General features: G+C 45.7%; 2 protein-coding genes across 3 annotated transcripts in view; one reads left to right on the top strand and one right to left on the bottom strand.

Annotated features, from left to right (window-relative positions):
• Positions 1 to 12,932, bottom strand: part of NUFIP2 (nuclear FMR1 interacting protein 2) — a 46,447-nt gene extending 33,515 nt beyond the window's left edge. The window contains exons 1-2 of the mRNA XM_064523241.1: positions 12,729 to 12,932; positions 12,514 to 12,602 (exon numbers count right to left, since the gene is read on the bottom strand). The gene's annotated coding sequence lies outside the window, so the exon portion shown is untranslated. The remainder of the gene's footprint in view (positions 1 to 12,513; positions 12,603 to 12,728) is intronic.
• Positions 12,933 to 15,136: 2,204 nt separating this feature from the next.
• The window catches only part of TAOK1 (TAO kinase 1), a 74,249-nt gene continuing 68,424 nt past the window's right edge, over positions 15,137 to 20,961 (top strand). Inside the window, exon 1 of one of the 2 annotated variants that reach the window (XM_064523231.1) lies at positions 15,137 to 15,329. The gene's annotated coding sequence lies outside the window, so the exon portion shown is untranslated. Of the gene's footprint in view, positions 15,330 to 15,762; positions 15,964 to 20,961 lie in introns of those variants that run through there. The other variant, XM_064523232.1, reaches the window with a different exon arrangement.

Here is a 20,961-nt window from a genome sequence, read left to right as displayed (position 1 = left end):
CATAGGGTACAGTAATGGTGTACTGCAAATAATAGCCAAGACCAGTAACTACGTAATGTGCTTTTCTGCTGTTTCTGGCTTGCTAGCAAATGAAAAGGGCTCTGAAACTATTCTTCACCATGTCCACACTACACACTGCAGGCAAAACAGGCCTTCCTGGGCTACTGTAACACTGATGAGAATATCTTGGGGTGGGGGGGCCTCTTCAGCTCACACTTCGGACAATGAGAACAAAGTGCACTAAGACCTCACATCCAGCTATTATCAGTAGATGTAATGCTGTTTTTGTAACTGGAGCTAACACCACCGGAAAGGTAGAAACTGCAGGCAGCTTGGAGCTAATTCTCCAAATTCAGAAAAGCTGCCAGCTGGGACTGCTGTGCTGAGCAGACACAGACAACCACTGCACCTCCAGTCTGGACAGGGCTCTGGAGCAGTCACACTGCACTGATAACACAGGAATTCAGGTGGCTCCAGCATCTCCACAACAAATACCTATTTTCAAAGACGGTTACACTAGAGCATAAGAATATACCCTAGGATAAAATATGAATTGCTGGGTCTAAGTTCACAGGATTGTGGGAAATTTTAACTAGTTTAAAGAGAAACCAATCTGAACTGATTAGATGGACAGCAAGGAAATTCAGACAGCTTTCTCCAGGCCTTCTGCTCAATGTGAACTAACTGGTTAGCAGATCTGTTTGTATTCGGGAACTCAGTTACACTTGCAGAGGCTGCTGTATATCTCTGTTGCCAAGGTAAACTGGCTGGACACAAGTCATTGGGAGTTGTACTGAGCTGATTTTGTCTGGAACCAAATCTAACTACATTCTGCAATAAACTTACCCTGAAGCTTCAAAATGGTCTGCAGACATACAACTAGGAATGCAGAACTTCCTTTTTGGTTGGCAGCTTACTTTCAGTATGGTTTAGCTGAGCATCAAACCAAACCCTTAGCAAGCTGATGTTGCCTGGAACTCTCTCCACACTTCTCAGTCTGGAGATGCATTTGGCTGAAGGAAGTCTCCGTCTTTCAGGGCAACAGGAACTGTTCTGCATAAGTCCAAACTGGAGATGGTCCTACAAGGTTCTTTCACAGTAGTTTAAAGGAATGGCAACTGCAGTACTTTTGCCCTGTTTATAGCGCTTACTCAAAGCAAGCTTGAGGTCCTACCTGTCCTTCATCTCAGACAACTGTACTGTTACCATGAAGATGGTTCAGCATGAAGGCAAGATCAGACCATAAATGCAGAACAGCTGCTTAAGCAGAACCTGAGGAAAAGCAGCAATGATGTTGGGAAAAGAAAAGCATTGTAAGAGTTTACAGATAGCCTCCTTTCTCTGAGGCACACGCTCATTGCTGTCATTCAGTCCCATTTCTCTCAAACTTCCTGGTAGCAATATCAGCAAGTACATTCTGTCGCATCTGACTGACTACAGGACACTGTCCTAGTCAGGCAGTAATGACCTGGCCTCAATTTTTCACAATTTTGTCACCATAAAATCACTAGGCATGAAACCTGCAGTATAATGGAAATTCTAGCTAGCACAGACTGCTGCAGTACACTTCCCTCAGCAACGGAGGCGATTGCTGGCACTGTAAACCTCTCTTATAACCTACATTAGATTCCCATAACATTTCAGATCAGGCACTTAACTTCAAAACTCGGCTGAGACTTCTCTCCACAGCCAGACTTAGTATACACAACAGACTAAAACTCTGAGGAGCACGGTGAGCAGCTTTGCTCCTTTGGTAAAATGGAACGCTTTGCAAAAGACAGTTCATCCATGTAAAAACAGACTTTCTTTGGCTCGAGAACAAATAGTGAAATTCCCCTAGAACTAAGGGCCATCCAAATTTCTCCATAGGCAAGTTGCACTGTGAGAGATCAACTCTGGTTGAATGGCTACAATGAAACATACTTGACCTTGCCACTGCCATAGCCTCTGCTCTGCTACTGGACAGAGGTGATGTCGTGGACTGACGTGTTCACCCTCTGGAAATGAGGAGCAACAAATGCTCCCCTTGGCCTGCTTGCCAGGCCAGTAACACATCCCGACACCAGTCACAGTGAGACAGGAGAAGTGGGCAGACTACTGTCTCTTTAAGTATCATAGAAATGAAACCCTGGGAGAAGTCTCTGTGCAAGCACACTGTCTCAGTCAACATCAGAGGGTCTGCCTGGACCTTTGACTCTTTGTACTTCTCTCTTTATACCTCTTTGGTCTGACTCTACCACCACTTAGCCCCCCTCTTTCCTCAATGCTGCTTAGCTAATTAAACTGCAGATCTTCCTCCTTTGTTTACTCAGTTCTAGCCGCGCTGAACAGCAGTAAAGAGCGCTCTCCCACTGATGTCACCACTACCTTTAAGAAAGAAGCTGACCTGCAAGCTATTTTTAGCCATGTTGTAAAGTTGTGGAGCTATTTTGATCACATCTCTGTATTGTAAGCTGCAGGATGCTGACAGGCTTTATGTTTGCCTAGGGCAACAGGGGCTTTAACTGTGAAAGAGAATGGCTTATGACTTTGCACTAAGGCTTTTCTGCCCTTCCTATGCCATAGGACTCTTTACACCAAGATCTGATTTCTAATTGTTTCAGAAATGAGCAACACATCTCCCTGAATACTGCTGTGATCTAACAGGCTCTGCAGGGCCTTTGCATTGTTGTCCTCTGGTCTGCATTGTTTTTAGTTCTGCAAAAGGTGCTATTTATACCAAGGGCTCCCTCACTCCCATTTGCCTCACTAGCCTAGAGGTGACGGGTGCAACTGTGTGTTCACAAAGGCACTGGACAAGATTTCATCCATCTCCCTTTGCATCTTGTAAGTTTTTGCAGAAGATCAATAGACATTAGTCCTGTACCTGCTGAGAAGTTGGGTGCTCATAACTCCGTGGAGGTGAAAGGGGAGAGCAGAGAGGAATCGTTCACATAGCAACATGTTGTTCTGAATACAGATCAATGCCTGGGAGCTCTGGGATACCAGTGCATCAGGCAGGAGGTGGCTGGTCTAGACAGTTGTTTTCTCTGGAGTGCCGAGGGTTGGTTGCCAAGTTTGCTGGGGCTATGTGCAGCAGGTGCAAAGAATGGGCAGAGCAGAAGCCAAAGCAACTTGGTTTAACAGAATTAAAACCATAGATATGAAAGAAACCTTGAAGGACAGGAAATATGAGATAAATGAAAGGAAAAAAATACTGAAACTACTGTGTGTAAGACAGAAGGATGGATGAGTCAGATGCATAAAGGAGGAACAAGACAGTAACTGCATACACTGGGTTTTAAACAGCTGTCAGCCCCCTCCCAAAAACTCCTCTTGGGACTACTGCTGACTTCAGCCATAGTACATATTTTCCCGAGACATTTTAGATAGGTACACGACTCCTAATACTACTATCCTATTTGGGACAAGTCCCTCATGTGGTATGGCGAAGCAGTATTTCATCAACTCAGACTTCCAAATACATCTCATTTTTTCCCCCCAACTTCCTTCTAGAGGTTCTTTAAGAGTTCTCACACTAAAACCTGTGTCCTGCTTTTAAGGTGAGCCATGCATTCTCTAACTGATGCAACAACCACTTGCTTTCATCAGTCAGCACAACTCACATTTCTTCTTCCTAGGAGGATCACCATCTGGCAACAGGATGGACCGTCTCAGCAAACACCAGCAACCTGTTGCAAACTAAGATTTGATTTACAGAGCATCACTCTGCTTTGCTGCGTTGAAGGAGCTGCTTTAACTCCTTTGGTCTCAAATAAGCACTAGTCTGTCAGTGTTCTATGTTACTTATGTTGCAATCTTCATGTTAGTGAAATCAGTTGACCATTAGCAAATATTTTATAACATGTAAATTAAAACTAGGTTAGTAAGAATTTAGCTTTTTGGTCAATAGGTGGAAATGGGCTGGACAGAATGGTACTGTTTAATATGTTATTTTAACAGGACAGAATGGAACTGCTGCATTTCAATTCAGACGTGGACATATGTCCAGTAGCAATGCATCAAGGCCTACTGGATCAAAAAGTTCAATGAAGTGTTTTGTGCATAGCTGCAGGGGAAGCTGAAACACAAGAGTAGCAGTAACCATCACATAGTGAAAACACTTTTGTAAGATGAAGTAACATAGCAACATGCTGCATTCTTTCCCTGCTGAGCTTCAGCAGCCTTGCTTTGGGACAGTGCATATGCAGGATAACAAACAGCACGACAAGAGTCTCTGACAGAACAGACAGAATGGATAACCTGTCAGCTCCTGCACGGTGTATCTGTATTCCTGGTAGCAGAACTTTGCCAGTGTAGTGTTACTAGTTTATCTTTCATTACCCATCTAGGTCCTTACACTTCACCCATTTTCCACACAGTTTATATTACTATTAGAGCACTACTGAAATCATCACTTGCCTCCAACAATTATCTGATGAAGACATCCTACTACCATCTCCACAATGCAGATGTTTTACTAGAAAATACAATAAAAATGCATTTTAAAATATTCCTGCACCTGCTCTATTTTCTGGTATGGAAACACCAGACATACAGTAACAAATCACAGGCAGCTCACCCCACAGACGTAGTCAGAGGTCATCCACCAGTTGTGCAGATTCAGACAACCGCACGTAATACGCTTCAGCTGACAACTGCAATTGTTCCAAGTCTCCTCTAGGGAGTGCAGTCGTAAAGGAAGAAATAAAATCTGCAGCACAAATGCCAGCTGGTAATCTGTGACTCAGGATATTCAGGCAGTCTGCCTATTTCCAACTGAACTCAGAAAGCATCAATAAGATCTGAGCTTGGTGTAATAGCAGGATGCTACTAGAACACTAGTTATGTTTTAATATGTGAAAGAAAAGTCTTCCAAGATACTGAAGTCCAGGTGCAAATCCAGTGCTAGAACTTCTAACACTGAAGCAATCAGTTAAACCAACATACTCATGGGTAGATGCAGTACAGACAGCATCACTATAGGCCTTCTGTCTCTTCTCTGCTAGTATATCATGTTGCATGCCCGTCAGATCATCCAGGGAAGGTTCCCTTATATACAGCAAGGCATGCTCAGTCTCAAAACATCGTTTAGACCTTGACCTCTGTGCAAGGAACAGTAAAGAGGCATTCATTTCCAGAACCAGATGTATTTTGTATGCACATGCACATCTCTGTACTAAAAACTAGGCAGAGCCATCAACTTATTTCACCCTGGGATCACGAAACAAATAGATAGTTACAGCATCTGGCTCATCCTAGTGGTAAGGAATCATGGATGAAAAGGCATAAGGTTGCATATTTCCCTCTTACAAATTCCATGTGTGCCTCGACTCTTTAAATTCGCTAAGCCTTCCTGAAAGAAGCACCAGAACATGAAATGAAACCTTTTAGGACAGGATCTTTGCTGAGAAAGCCCATGAGTCCAGTCTTAAGAAAAAAAAAATGGATTCAGAAATAATACTATCACCCACCTCAAGTGAAGGGTGAAAGAACAGCCTTGCCAGATAACAGTCCGGATAGGAAGAACAGGTTTGCAGCAGGACCATACTATGATCAGGCAAGCAGCAGGGCTTATCCCACAGCACAGCAGAGGACACAGCCATTTCTGCAAAGTTTGTGCTACTTTGTGACAAAGCAGCTACACTGCGTTTCCTAAGTGGATGACCCCTTAGCACTGCCAGAACAGCACACCTGTAGAAGTGGGGTACCTCTCTGTCCTACCATCCACGCACACACTATCATCCCAAGCAAATACTACCTAAGAAGCTGCTGTCCTGTTAATTCAGAGGGTGCAAGGCAATCTATTGAAACAGAGGTTTTTAGGAAGTTTCCTGCTCTCTCACAGGATGCCAGCCTGTGGGCTCTTCACTGGAACCAGTGGGGAGCGAGAGCTTTGAGGACAGTGGGACTGGGAAGCCAGGAGGCAATGACTGTTGCTGCTTCCTGATGAAGCTGCCAGGCTGGCACAGAGGCTTTGCCACATATAGAAATCATCTATAGCAAAACCAGAGCAGACACTCACACATCCTAAGTACAAAAACAGGATTAACAGCCAAGGATTTTCACTTCCAGCCTGGTGTTCATTTCTCTTCAAGTGACAGCAGATACCTGCAGGAAAATGCCAGCCTTGTGCTTTTAGAGACTGAAAGTTCCTTCTGCAACAGGCAAGAGGATGATTGCTTCTACTGCATCTGGTGGATGTTACTAGGATTGGACTCTGTAACCAAAACACCAGTAACTGGCTCTGTTTCGACTGAGGAGCTTTGCTAGTGTCTGTTGGGCATAACAGCCCATGGGAAGGTGGTAGAGACACTGAGCACAAGCTGCATGTTTGCTGAGAAAGTAACAGCTGAAAAGAGAACCATCTGATTTCCAGCTCCTGTTACCTCTCACTTCTTGTCTCATCACCACACTACATACATAAGATACACATGTAAGGTACCACAAGCTAATTTGCTCACCCTCTCTCTTCATTACAGCCCCCCCTTCCTTTTTCTCACCTGTTTCCTCAACCAGCATGCCAGAAACCCTATCTAGAGGCACTGGAAAAAGAAAAAAAAGAAAAACCACACACTGTATCTTCTTCCAAGCCTTAAAAGCTGTGCTAAATAAAAAGGAACCATCAGCTGTTTCTTGCCCCTGCAAATAAAGGAGTATCTCCACTCTAACCTGTTCCACCTCCTCAGCTTTCCCATCAGCACTGATTTCTACTGCTGTCTTGAATAGTTACAGGTGCTTTTGAATAGCAGCATGAGGACAGCAGACTTAGCATGAAGAGATCCTCATGAATCTATGAGAATTTTTATGGTAATCTGTGGTGCGGGCATATCCAGTTTCTAGGGGGAAATGTTTATGATGTATGCATTATCAGTCTCAGAACTTCCCTTTCCATCTCCTTAGAATTCCCACACTGGATTACAACCTACCTACCTTCACATAAGAGATGCTGAAGCTTTCAATGAGGTCACACCAGACACTGACAAGCACTGATGGGTGAGTCATGCTGCAGTAGCCAGAGATACTAGCAACAGATTTGTTAATCTGTATGCAGTCTAACTCTTTTTCAGGCCTAGAATCTTATTTCAGCACAGAATACAACATCTCAGAGACTGGCAACTGCAGAATTGTTGAGGAGCAAGCCCATATTTTCAGAACTCTTTTATGGACTACAGTGAGATTCAGTTCCTGAGAATATATTTACAGCAACATAAAATTTGTTGCTTTCTTGTAAAATGGAAGATCAAAATCAAGCCTGGGTCAGTGGGTGGAGCTATTCATTGCAGTTCCACATCAGGAATCTGAAGGGTTTCATTGAAAAACTCCATCAAGTCTTGCTCCAGCAGTTTAAACCACCATCTCCAGCAAGCTGCTGTTCTAGAGTTTACTACCTTGTAGCAGAGTCAGCAGGAGTAAATTCACGCCTGTACATCAGCTGCTCCAGCACAAAGCCCAGTAATGTAACTGGACTGTTAGGCTTAGGTTGAAGCTAAGATATCTAACTAGAACCTGGTGCAATCACGTGCAGAAACAAACTCCTTTCTGCTGGCTCTGCTACAATGGTGGCAACCTGTGGCAAAGGACTAGCTGAGACAGGAGCAACATCCTAAACTGCCACAGCAAAATTCAGAGGAGCTTGTCCACGACAACTTTGGAAGTAGGGCAGGAGGGACACAGAAAACAATGGAACAAATGAGATACAGAGACTAACAAGTGCATGACAATGGAAAAAAATTCTTTGTGTTGGCTAAACTACCAGACAGACAGAAAAAGAATCAATGAGAAAGGGTAAAGGCAGAGTAAATTTAAAATAAATTCTGTAGAGAGAGAAGAAAGAAATGAAGTACTGTTGCAGTCTCATTGCTACAATGTTAAATTAAGCTTCAGGTCAAGCAGAGAAATGATTTTTAACACTTTTGTTCAGAAGACAGTGCAAGCAGCAACTGTCAGCAGGACAACTAATGCAAGGTGTCCTCTTACAGATGAAGAAAACCACCTGGAGACTGCATAGCTATAGGAGGTTTCCTCCTAGTTTCATGTTATTAGTCACCTTTCATCATTCTCTGCTAAAGGCTCCTCCTTATCCTTCTATCCCTCCATCCCTGCAAGGCCTGGAACCTAAAGGCCTTTCCTGTGCTGCTTACATCCTTCAGTGATTCTTCAAGGTCAAGGTAATGACCTTTGCTGTCCATCTCAGCTATTCTGCACCAACTGTAGAGTAAATCCCTCTTCAGCCCTGCTGTTTGGAAGATCTTAGATATCTGAACAGATCCTCCTTATACTCAGCTGTCATGACCTGGAACAACAGTAAATTTTTTGCCCAAAACATTTTGGTTGCGCTGCTAGGGAGTCGAGAATATTGTTAGCTATGACTTTATTTAAGAGACACTCCAACACCCCACTTATCTCTAAGCATCTGGGCCGATTTTTCCAAGTGTAATGCATCTTGTTGGGCTGTATCAGTCACAATATATTGTAATGATATTTTAGAAGTACCTCCTAGCCTAAGTGTGCCAAACGGTGCATTTATTGACACACATGAAAACAGCATCCAGGTGCATGATACAGAGGAGAAGCATAAACATACCAAGAGTAGAAGTGGCTCTCAAATTAAGATGCAGGACTCCACCCTGTACTTGGTAAAAAGATATGGACACAACTGCCAACAATGCCTGAACATCATCGCCAGCTGGCTAGAAGAAATGGAAAGTGCATTTAACTCAAGGCAATTCTCACTTCTCACTGTGGGGCACTGAACAGAACAGGCCACAATGACCGAACTCATTGTTATTTGGGCAAATCCTCCTGTTTTGCAATTCACTTCCAAAAGAACCATCACCCAGCTTTTGCTTTACCCCAGAGGAAGGGCTTGATCATACATTCTGATTCATATGGCAAATCTGTGCCAGGCTGTACAGGTCAGCAAAGTTTCCCTTAGGGAGCAGCTTGCAGGATCAACCAAAGAATCATCTCAGGGACAGGTACAGTTGGCACTTACGTCATAAGTACAGAAAAAAGCACCTGAGAAACAACAGCTCGATCAGCTTATTGTTATTCCCTTATGGAGAAAGGTATGGAATGCCTGGGGTATCCCTGAGACCCCCAATTAAGAGAGACCCTGAAAATAAACAGAGAAAATATACATCTGGCAAGAAAATAACTTTTTTTCCCCCAAATCTTGAAAATATTGCGCTTTCTGGCAAAAGATGTGCCTACCCAGAGTCCCTAGGTAACCTGTTTGACACAGGTGCTAATGACCTACTGGCATTTATTTGTAATTGCACAGAATGGCAGTCGCTGAGGAAGGAAAAGCTGTTGAGTCACACCACAAGCCACTTTTCCACTTTTGTCTGTCTGCCTAGAGGGTAGAGTGGGACAGTTAGTCAGAAAGCTGAGATTTGGTTTACGCCTCTGACACCAATTTCCCACATGATCCTTGGTGAGTACTTCCTTTTCTTGTGCCTCTGTTTCCCCATTTCTTAATGAATAACACCACTGCTTTGACTCATGAGACATTCGTAAGTGTACAGCAAAGAAGAATTTGCTTATCTAATCAAAGGTAACAGAGAAGATTGAAATACTATTATTGTTATATAATACAGGAGCGGTTACATGACAAGGTCAGTGTTGCTTCATTTTTGTCATTACCACATAACATATTGCCAAAGGGATGCTGTCTGACATGGTATCTTCATCCCAGTGGATGTATTAAATTGTTTACCTTGTTGATACCAAACAGATTACAACAATCTAGAAGACTACTTCATTCATTTTGACCAACCTTTCTCTAGAACACGTTTTTCCTGTATAACCCTGTAACCCATAATAATGGCCTAAACTATGCTAAAGGAATGACAGCAGGTTTCATGGGATAGTAAAAACAAAACAATTCCTGACTTGTGCATTTCACAACTAGTCACACACTAAAACGCACATGTGCTTATCTTCTTTGCTAACAGAGATCAAGGTGAAAGTTAGTTTCTAAATCGGTACATAATATGTACAAAAACATTCTAAAAATCTCAAAGCCATCTAAGAATTTTAAAAAAAGACTTTGTCTAATCGTACATTCTGCTCATACGATAATGAACTTAAAAGCAGAAACAACTGCTGTTCATAACTGCTGTTATAATAACCAAGATTCATAGGTTCAGGTTCTAGGATTTATTCTAGAATTTACATTCATTTGCTTAAAAGAGGTCAGATTAAAGCAGCACGTGGACTGAAGGTTAAGGAAGGTACGTATGTGACTACAGTAGCTAGAACTGTCATAATCACAATCTTATCTTTCTTATCTACTGAAAGTATTTACTAGGCCCCATTACTCCTCTGAGTTAGTTCTGAACCAGCACCTTAGTGTTGTTGTAAGAAGTTTATAGTGCTAGAGGTGTTGTCATTCTGCTGAGACAGAAAGCCAAGCTCCTCATCACTTAAAGTCATTAAAAAAAATAAACTATGACACTTCTTTAGAAGTAGGGGTGTTAACCCCAATGTCCTGGCCAAATTCCCAGCTTGACTAATTATAATGTGCTTTGAATAAATTCTTGCCACAGTTTCCGTTGGACATAGTATTGTTCTCTACTTCCTCTCCTACAATATTATGTACTGCTGATGCACACTCTTAAAGGTCCTGTCTATACCAGACTGTCGTATGGGTCTACCCCAGGACCAGCTCCACAACAGAACGGCAGGAACAACGTGTTGAAACCTGTTCTGCCTGTCAGCTGAACCGCTAGGCAATTTGTAATTTTTATTTACTGATGTTCTGGCACCTCCTTCAGATGGAATTAACCTTGGATATAGCTACCTGACGGAAAAACTGGTGCAAATTCCAGCTGCAGACATGCATGAACTTATTTAGTTCTTCTTTAAGCGAGTTAAATTTGTGTCAGTAAACTATCAAACTAAACCAAACCAATTTAACTTTCTAGATGCCTGCTATGATCATCTGAAAAGGAAGCAAAGAACATGCCTAATAACAAAGGGCTAGGAAAAAAGCATGCTAAATGTCTCTTTATTTTATTATCACCAGCAAAACTAACTTTTTTTCTTTTAAATAATGCTTGTTCCACAAGAATCTTGGTAGACTTTTTTCTAAACTCATGATCCACAGATGATACTGTGTATTTTTGAAGCAGCCACTGACAACTCTTACCAAATGTAGATCTAGTATTTTAAATAAACTACTTGATGGTTAATGGTGAAGCATGATTCAAGTTTTTCCATCAGCCTCCTTTAGAGACTCTGTGGATTTCTACCTAGGGGCACCACTGCGTTACACAGATAGAAAGATAAAGGACAGAGGCCCAGGCACTCTGCTGGTGTTTGCTGCCTTATCTCCACAGACCTCACTAACTGAATCTTTTAGCCTCATCACCTATGAACTTTAAAGGCAGCGTGTCCAGAGAAGGAAGTACAAGACTGAGATTTGGAAGAACCTGATTCTGAATCCTACATTACACAGCCATGGGCAGATCACTCCCTCTTACTGCTTCATTTAGTTCCCTCATCTGTAAAGGCAAATGATACCCACTAATTTGACAAAATTGGTATAAGAACAAATTTATATTTATAGACCATTCTGAACAGATATAATTCTAGATTCATGTTAAATACCACTGTTCTAACATTTGCAAATACAAATATTTACCTTTTCTAGTATGTTCTTAATTTCCTCCAAGCATGCCTCCAAACCCATATTATTTTACAAGACAGAAACTGTAGTTTGAGAAAGTGGATGGTTTTATTTTTGTGCCATTACAGAAATGCCTTTTAACTTGTCAAGTGATATGCTACAAATATCTTTGGCAGATGAATGAAACCAAGTTTCCTGTCATAGCTGCCAACTTCAAGGTTGAGATAATCAGATAAACCTTTAGTTTGCCTCTCCCAATACTTACAACAACATATGCTTGAAGTGATCCACATTTGTCTTACTTTTCCTATTGGGATTTCAAAAGGCAAAGTACCAGACCATCATGTGACAAGTTTGCAAAACACTAGATGCGGTCCACAACTACTTACAGTCAACCTCTGTTCTCAGCTTTCTACAGTTTTCCCTCATCCCATATTAAATAATTCCCATAGTTCTACTTGTCTAGAAGTAAATATGAAGTTTTGATAGATAGCCTGCAGCATCGTCCTCAATGGCTGCTGGATACAAAGCCTTCTTATGGTACGAAACACCTATTAGTTTATAGGAAAACAGGAAGGAAGTTTTGTTTGCTTGTTTTATTTTAGCAGTTTCAGTAATGCTGGGTTTACAGAATTGTAGTATTTCACATTGAAGGCAATTTGAAACTCTCTTAATAATTGCAGAATATTTTATAAACTGAGAATACTGTCATTCCATACATAATCCAGAATTTAAAAGTGGAAACAACCCCTATGAACACACCTTTTGAAACTCTATTATCTTATGTAATTTTTTTTATTAATTTATTATCAGGGTGTCAGTATAAATTGTTATTGTGATGATTCTTTGCCCCCATACTTCTGAAAGGGAAAACAACTATAAACACAAGGGAGACTGACCTCAGTGATTTCCTTTGTTCAGAGATCACAATGCAGTTTAACACCATTACAAGGAGACCTGGATTCCTTAGAATTCCCCCAGTTGTAACCTATTGTAAAAACAAACAAATAAATATGTGACTACAGGACGTGATAATTAATCCCCACATGGAGCCAACTGTTCTCTCTAGTTCATAGATGGAGATACCAAAGCACGCAGAAGTTCAACAACCTACCAAGTTCAAAGCCTGTCGCTGGGAGCTGAGACTGGAGCTCAGGAGGCCATGTGCTCAGTGCACAGATTTTTCCTCTTCTGGCCATAGACCGGATACAGTTAGGCCAGGGCCGACGCTCTGAAACACTCTGATTAAGTCAGGCCAGCAACACAACAGATTCAGTGCAAGTAAACACCTACCATCTCCTGGGATGGTCACTGGTAGGCTGAGCTGCTCCCAGTGAGTCAAGCAGCCTTCCATCCGGCTGCATGTCCTCACCCCCTTGGAGTGCCGCCCCATAACCACCCTCCTCTGGGACACCTGCCCCCCAGCTCCCACCTGCTCCTCCCCTGCCCCCATTCTTCATCCCCTCATATGTGCCCAAGCCCCATCTCCCAGGCCCTGCCCTCTCTCCAGAGCCCCCCCTCCACCAGCAAAGCCTCCACAGACCCTCCTCAAACTCTTCATTCCCCTTCAAGCAGCCCCTCCTCCTGCCCCCCAGCAGCCCCATTAAGCTATTGCAGCCTCAGCCCCCCAAAGCAGTGCCCCACCACCGGTCTCCCCTCATGGTCTCCCTCACACCCCTCCACAAGCTCACCTGTGGCCCCTCTGCCCTGCCATGGGGCTCTCGCAACTCCTGCCCCGCTGCCCCCACAGCTCCCCTCACCCCTCCCAGTCCCTCCAGTGCCCCACATTGCCCCTCACAGCCCTCTCCCCTCACTCTCCCCCTCACTCCCAACTGCCCCCTCACTGCCACCTCCTCTCCCCCATCTGCCCCTCCTGCCACCAGCCCTCAGCCCCCCGTTCCTCACGCCCCTGCCTCTCCTACCTCATCTGCCCCTCGCTACCACCTCCACTCCCAGCTACCCCTCTTCTCCTCTCTAAACGGCCCCCACAGCCCAACTGCCCCGTACTGCCCCCCTCCACAGCCCAACTGCCCCCTTTTCCCACTCTAACTGCCCCTTCACTGCCCAACTGCCCCTCTTCTCCCCTCTAACTGCCCCCTTCACTGCCCAACTGCCCCCCTTCTCCCCTCTAACTGCCCCCCCACAGCCCAACTGCCCCCCACAGCCCCTCCTCTCCCCTCTGTCCCCTACACAGCCCAACAGCCCCTCTTCTCCCTTCTAACTACCCCCACACAGCCCAACTGACCCCTGCTACCCCTCCTTGCCCCTCTAACTGCCCCTCACACAGCCCAACTGCTGCCCGCTGCCTCTCCTCACCCCTCTCACCACCCCCCTCTAACTGCCCCTCACACCCCAGCTGCCCCTCCTCTCCCCTCTAACTGCCCCCTTCACTGCCCAGCTGCCCCTCCTCTCCCCTCTAACTGCCCAGCTGCCCCTCCTCTCCCCTCTAACTGCCCCGCTGCCCCTCCTCGCCCCTCTAACTGCCCCCTTCACTGCCCCGCTGCCCCTCCTCTCCCCTCTAACTGCCCCCTTCACCGCCCAGCTGCCCCTCCTCGGCCCTCTAACTGCCCCCTTCACTGCCCAGCTGCCCCTCCTCGCCCCTCTAACCGCCCCCTTCACCGCCCCGCTGCCCCTCCTCTCCCCTCTAACCGCCCCCTTCACTGCCCAGCTGCCCCTCCTCTCCCCTCTAACCGCCCCCTTCACTGCCCAGCTGCCCCTCCTCGGCCCTCTAACTGCCCCCTTCACTGCCCAGCTGCCCCTCCTCGCCCCTCTAACCGCCCCCTTCACCGCCCCGCTGCCCCTCCTCTCCCCTCTAACCGCCCCCTTCACTGCCCCGCTGCCCCTCCTCGCCCCTCTAACCGCCCCCTTCACTGCCCAGCTGCCCCTCCTCGCCCCTCTAACTGCCCCCTTCACTGCCCAGCTGCCCCTCCTCGCCCCTCTAACCGCCCCCTTCACTGCCCAGCTGCCCCTCCTCGCCCCTCTAACTGCCCCCTTCACTGCCCAGCTGCCCCTCCTCGCCCCTCTAACCGCCCCCTTCACTGCCCAGCTGCCCCTCCTCGCCCCTCTAACCGCCGCCCGCCCGGCCCCAAGTGCCCCTCGCGGCCCCGCCTCCCGGCCCGGCTGCCCCTGGCCCCGCCCCTCCCCTCTTCTCCTCTCCCCCCCACCGCCGCCCCCCGCCCCCGCCCCTCCCGCCGGCCGGTTGCGGGGGGGGAGGGAGGGAGGGCGGCGAAGTCTCGCGAGAGGGGCGGGCGGGGGCCGCTGGCTGCGGGCAGCGCGGAGCGGCGGCGGCGGAGCAGCCGGAGCCCGGGCGGCGCTGAGGGGAGGCGGCAGGCGGCCATCCCGGCGCGGCGCGGCGCGGCCGAGGCACCCGCTCCGCCGCGGCAGGCACGGCCGGCGCCGCCCGCCCTCCCGCACGCCGTGCCCCCGCGGCGCGGCGCGGCCTGGCCGCGGCTCGCCGAGCGGGGCCCAGGCGGCGGCGGCGGCGGTGGTGGCGGCGGCGGCCGGGCGCTCCGCCGCGCCTGCCCTGCCATCTTAGGTGCCGTGCCCCGCCGCCTTTGTGCCCGCCGCGCCCGGGCACCCGCGGGGGCCGGGCCCGCCGCCCCTCCGGGGGCGCCTCCCCCCGCGGGGCCGCCGCCCCTTGCCCCGCTCCTCCTCCTCCCCCCCCTCCTCCTCCGCGGGGGGCCGACCGGCGCTCCCAGCCCGGCTGCGGCGGAGGGTAAGGCGGGCGCGGCGGCGGCGGCGGCGGCGGCGGCGGGGGGCTCGGCCGGGGCGCGGCGGCGGGGGCGCCCGGCGGGGTGGGGGCGGCCGGGGCCGGCGCCTCCCCCGCGGCCGCCGCGCGGTGCTGCAGTGCCGCAGGAGCCCCGGCGGCGGGCGGGCAATGGCGCTTCCCGCGGAGGGGCGGCCGGGGCGCCCCGCCGCTGTCAGAGGCCTAGGGCCGGGCCCGGCGCGGCGGCGGCGCCCGGCGCCTCCCGCGGCCGCGCCAGTGGCCTGCGGGGCTTCGGCGGGGCTCGCTGCGCTGGCGTCAGCCCCGCTTACCTCCTCCTCCTAGGTGCTCCCTCGCCCTGCGGCCCATCCGAGCTTTTTCCTAATTTTCCGGCTCCTCTTTTTTCCCCCTTTCCTCCCCTATCTCTCGCTTCTCCCCAAGTGGCGAGTTCTCGGTGTAAATACCATTTTGTTCAGCGCCGGTGCGGGCTTTGGAGGAAAGTGACCTATTTCGAAGACCTTTTATCGCTTCCCTTCAGACGGGCATGTGCCTGCTGGTCCCGTTAGCCGAATAGCGTTTCCCAACCGGTTTAATTCGGCAGATTAAAATATCGCGTGGAAGGTGGATTTCTGCAACTTGCGTGCGGGTATGTGCTCAGAAATACCGCTCAGCCCGCTTTGCTGCAGGCGTCTTCGGAGCGCTGGAGCTCACCTTTGTCACTGAGAAAACAAAAATAAATGTGCGAGAGAGCTGCCCAGGTGCCTGTAGCGTGCAGTTGTACCATTGTGTTGGGCGCGGTACGAGAAATGGGGGGAAAAACCTGAGGATGGAAATGGTTGTTGTCAAATGTAGATCTTTAAATATCTTAGTAAAAATGACAGCATAGTGCTAGCCCGGAGAACCTCCTCTTCTTTTCATACAAAAACACTTAATATTTATCGTGCTTGTCTCTTCTGCTTGTCATGGTATGGGCTATTTGATTAGGTAGCATGTTAGTGACCGAGTTGGTTAGATAGCAGTTGCGTTAACTAGTTGAACAAATTGTGTCCTTCACCTTTGGCTATTACATTTTGAGAGCTTTTACAGCAGTGTGTCCGTGCATGCCAAGGGCGGATTAACAAGATGTTACCTAAAGGTTTGAATGTTATTGATTCCTTACTATTAACGCTATTTATAGTGCGCGTGACATGGTTCTTGTTTTATGTATTTGCATAAAGGTTATCAGCTTGGAATGCTTCGGATGAAATGTTCCCAAAATACCATTCCTAATGGTATATATCTCGTGGAATGCTGTAGTTCAGATCTTCAGTCTTTGAAAAATGACTTTAGGATATAGCACATCATGATAGCGAAAATATTGTGGGAAAATATGATATACTTTGACAGTGATAAGAGGTTTGTTTTCCTATGTCAGGATTACAGAATAAAAACTTCTGTTGCAATAAATATGCTTTTAAATATGTTTTTCTTGAAACTAGTCTGATTCTACATTTTTATTTTTGTTGTCCCTGTTCATATTGGATGTGTCATAGTTTTTGCTACTTATGCCCAAGGACAAACCTAATCAACGATTGGTTTGAGCCTTCATAATAGATTCTTCACAACATTGGCCTAGTTCTGACTGGTATGTTTGCCATTTTTAGGTCTCCTTTTCCTTCTGTCTGTTGACTCAAATACATTGATAAACTTGAACTTTAATTTGTCCTTTGAACTTGAGTGTTTTTCTTTTGTGTTAAGAATGTCTCGCTAGAGAGAAAGTGATTCTGGAAGAACAGTTTAAATTAAATTTAATCTTGTTCAAAACTGCCTGAAGTAAGAACTCCTTAGATTGTTTCATTTTTTTTAACTAAGCTAAAATTAAGTGCTGCTTGTAGAGGACCAGATGTCGGAGTTAAAATGAAGTGCAGATAAGGTGACTTAGGCCTCAAGTTAGACTGTTGTTAAAAGTTATCTATCACATGCCCTTTCATTAAATTCTGTTATAAGCTAGGTTGGAGCATTTAAAATGTTTACTTCTTTCTAAATATTTTTTCCATTTGTGCAGCTTTCAGCTTTGCCTATCCATTATAATTCATTAGCTTTTGTCACTTGGATAGCATATTTTTAATGGGTTGTAAGACAGCCCACTTTTTGGACTTGGTGAGATATATTAGAGAAGCAAATATACTAATAATTACATCTTCAGATGTATCCTACTACTGAATTTCCTGTAATGAGGATGTTTTTCAGAGAACAATAGATATGGCAAAGAATTCAGAGATTTGTTTTAAAGATGTTGTAGGTAGCCAACTCTACAGGAATGAGTTCCACTTTGGACAAAACCTGTGCTTTCTGAGCAGGAACGTTATGTTGCTTCCAGGTATTTAGGCCTAAGGTGCTAATTCTCTTTCAAAGAAATGGATCCATCAAAGCAAGGCTGGATGTACTGCTGCTCTGTCTCTTGTCTCTCTCTCCTATAAGGATATACTTCTGATGTATCTTAATAGAGATTACAGTCATTTGAAAGATACTCCTTTTATAAGTATATTGGACAGTATAGATGCTTCCTCAAAGAAGAAAATATTTAGAATTGATTTGGGTCTTTTTATAATGCAAAAGTGGTAAGGATGCTATGATAAATATCACTTGTCCTATTCCATTCGCAATATGTTTTTGGGGAACATTTGCATAATTACTAAGATGCTTGCTTAGAATCATTTTCTATCATTGTTCGGATTAAAACTGCTTAAGCAGCATATATGTTGTTACATTGAAGAGCACACCAGAAACTAAAGCTCTTTCTTTGGCTGTTAGTGTACAACCAGTGACCCAGGCTTCTGTCTTCTGGGCTGCGGTGGTTGCGGTTGGCCATTGTATGCTTCCTGTTCAAGTATGTTGTATAGTGTGAAGGTCTTTCTTTGTATTTCCTTATGTGAACCTGGACAAAGGGGAGAGCTTAACTTCACCGCTGGACTGGAATCCTGTCTGCATTAGAAAATTATCCTGGGTCTGACAGTGTCTTTGCCACTTCTGGGTTATAAAGACCCAAATCAACCCTAAACAGTTATGGGTGACTTACATATCCTCCTTCAGTCAACTGTATTTGAGGCAAGCTTACCTGTAGAGATACAGAGAGGAACGATTTAATACCTGTCATAGCTTGATGGCTCTCCTTTCTTTTATAACTCTTGAATGTGTCTTACTCTTCTCCATAAACTCCTCATTCTTGACTGACACGATGCAGGATGAATCCTTGGTTGGTGCAATTTTCTGCTCTCTGTTGAGTTCCTGATAGGCTAAAAGTACCTATGGTCAAATAAATTTTGATATTTAGCTGCATAGTCCCATCCTCCACCTCCTTTTCCATGTATGCTGTTCCAGTAACACTGGTCCTTGTCTGAACCTGCACTGAGCCACTTCAGCCACACAGCAGAAAGCTAACCCAAGAAAAAAATCTGAATAGTTTTGTGCCAGCTTGGTGAGCTGAAATGGCTCAGTGCAGTGTTAAATGAGTGCTAGAGGCAACTCAAGGGACTGGGCTGAACCATGATAGCCAGCGATTAGATTAGTTTGTGTGTGCTGCCGTGGAACCACAGCCTGATCAGAGAGAAATGTTTGGAGACAGAGATGGTTGGTGGCATTTCAGATTTATGGTAGCTGGGTTTGGAGATTGTTTGTTTTTGTTGTTCTTTAACAGGCTGGGGAGATACTCATCGTAAATTGATTCTGTGGGGAGAACAGACGGGAAAAAATCCAATGGATAAAGGGTCAGAAAACCAGTAATCTGCTCATGTGAAGTTCCAGAGGGAACTAAGCTGTGCAGAAGTGCAAAGCAGAGAGTCCGTCCTGTGAAAACAGGATTTAAAATGTAAAAACTTGAAATTAGAGGTGAAAGTGTCTTAGGCAAAAAAAACGTGTACAAAACAGGAGGGAAGGATGGAGAGCTGTTTAAAGCACAGTTGGCCTTTAGTCACTATATTCCTTCCTCCTTATCTAAGTGCTCGTTTACAGTATGAAACATGGAGGAAGAAATACTCTCTGAAGGTCTTCAGGAACACAGTGGATATTAGGCAGCACAGTGGAGGCTCCAAAGATGTTTTTTTAAAGCATTTTTTTAAACAGATATTTGATGATCACTAGATGACAGTATTTGTTTGTTACCAAAGGGTAGCCATTGAGAACTTTCTATACTTTGTTAGAAATTATTTCCTTGGACACTCTTGATGATGTTGGGGCAGGGAGGGGAATCCTAGGTCTTCTGGATTTCTTTGCCAGGAGAAAAGGCAGGGCAGCCATCGTAGACATTATGTGCAACTGCCAAAGCAGCAGTAAGTTTTGTCTTAACAGAGAAGTTGCCCCAGTTTAATCAGTACTCGCTAAGCCCAGATCCCCAAAGGTAGTTAAGCACCTACATTCCTTCCTGGATTTGGTCCTTTGGCTGTATGTGCTCTAGTTCATGGAGTTTTTGTAGCTTAGAGATAATATTTTCCTTCTATTAGGGGTGTTGTGAAGATAGTCCAGCAGCTGTCCTGAGGAGCTGTGATGATGGCCTCTTAATGCGAGTGCACGGTAGCTAGTAGTTTTGCCTCTTGTATTGCTTGGCTAGGAACGGTTTTGTTTTTTCCCTAGGGGTCGGTTAACTGGGTGACAGCACGGGATTTACATGCTGAATATTGTCATCAGAAGGGAAAGGACTAGAAATGTTTTGTTTTAGGAGAAACTTAGATTTTGAGAAAAGAAGTGAAAATCACAGAACTCTAAAGCTGCCAGACTCTGCAGTTTTCTGGGCCTGTGATCTCCTGCTGACCCTTGTTACAGTCCTGGCTAGAGCCATACGAATATTCTCTTTATAGTGATACGTAATTTTATAAAAACAGAGTTTTGTCCTGTGCCCATCAAATGTAGCATATTTACAGGGCAGCGTTCTGCTAGAAGGTGGATGAATGGTGTCTGTGAATTTAGTTAAAAGCTTTAGCTGTATGTCAGTGACGTAAAGCCATATTTGAAAAATAAATTTCAATGCTTAATATTAATCTTAGAGATTTTTGCTCATAGCTTTCAGACTGAAAGCCAATGTGTATTATACAGTAGGTCAGTTCTTAAAATGCTGCTCTAGAGAGTAAAGTTGTTTTCAAGCTCTCAGTTCAGCTAAACTTAAAAAAAAAAAAAAAAAAAGAAAACCTTTTTCTTCCTCTTAGTCTGCTGCCATTCACTGGGTGTCACTTTTTCTTCCTCTTAGTCTGCTGCCGTTCACTGGGTGTCAGTAGAAGTGGTTCCTGAATGGTTAGATCCTTTAGGATCAGCCCCTCTCAGTCTGCTGGTTCAGCTTCAGTTAATTCTGATCTGGCTAATTTCTAACCTGAGGAAAGCATTGGGATCCAGAAGCATGGGAAAGTGGAGTATGTGAAGGCCAGCATATTGAAAGAATGGGGAATATTTCATGTAACAGTCTTTGGCTTGTTCCCCATCTGTGTATTCAGTCTGTTTTCCAAGCATCTAGAAGTCCTTCCTCTTCCCTGACTTACTGCTACTCAAAGGCAGTGACAGACCCCTGAGCCCCTTCCCAGAGAATTACTGTATTGGGATTCCTTGGAAATAATTGCACGTGCTATTGCACGTTTGTTATTTTTGTTTTCCTCCTCCTTCGTATGCAGCTCTTATTTCC

The sequence above is a fragment of the Dromaius novaehollandiae genome, chromosome 19 (assembly GCF_036370855.1).
Source record: "Dromaius novaehollandiae isolate bDroNov1 chromosome 19, bDroNov1.hap1, whole genome shotgun sequence".
Classification (NCBI taxonomy): Eukaryota; Metazoa; Chordata; class Aves; order Casuariiformes; family Dromaiidae; genus Dromaius; species Dromaius novaehollandiae.
Note: the sequence above shows the minus strand (reverse complement) of the source record. Positions and strands in the feature narration are given on the sequence as shown.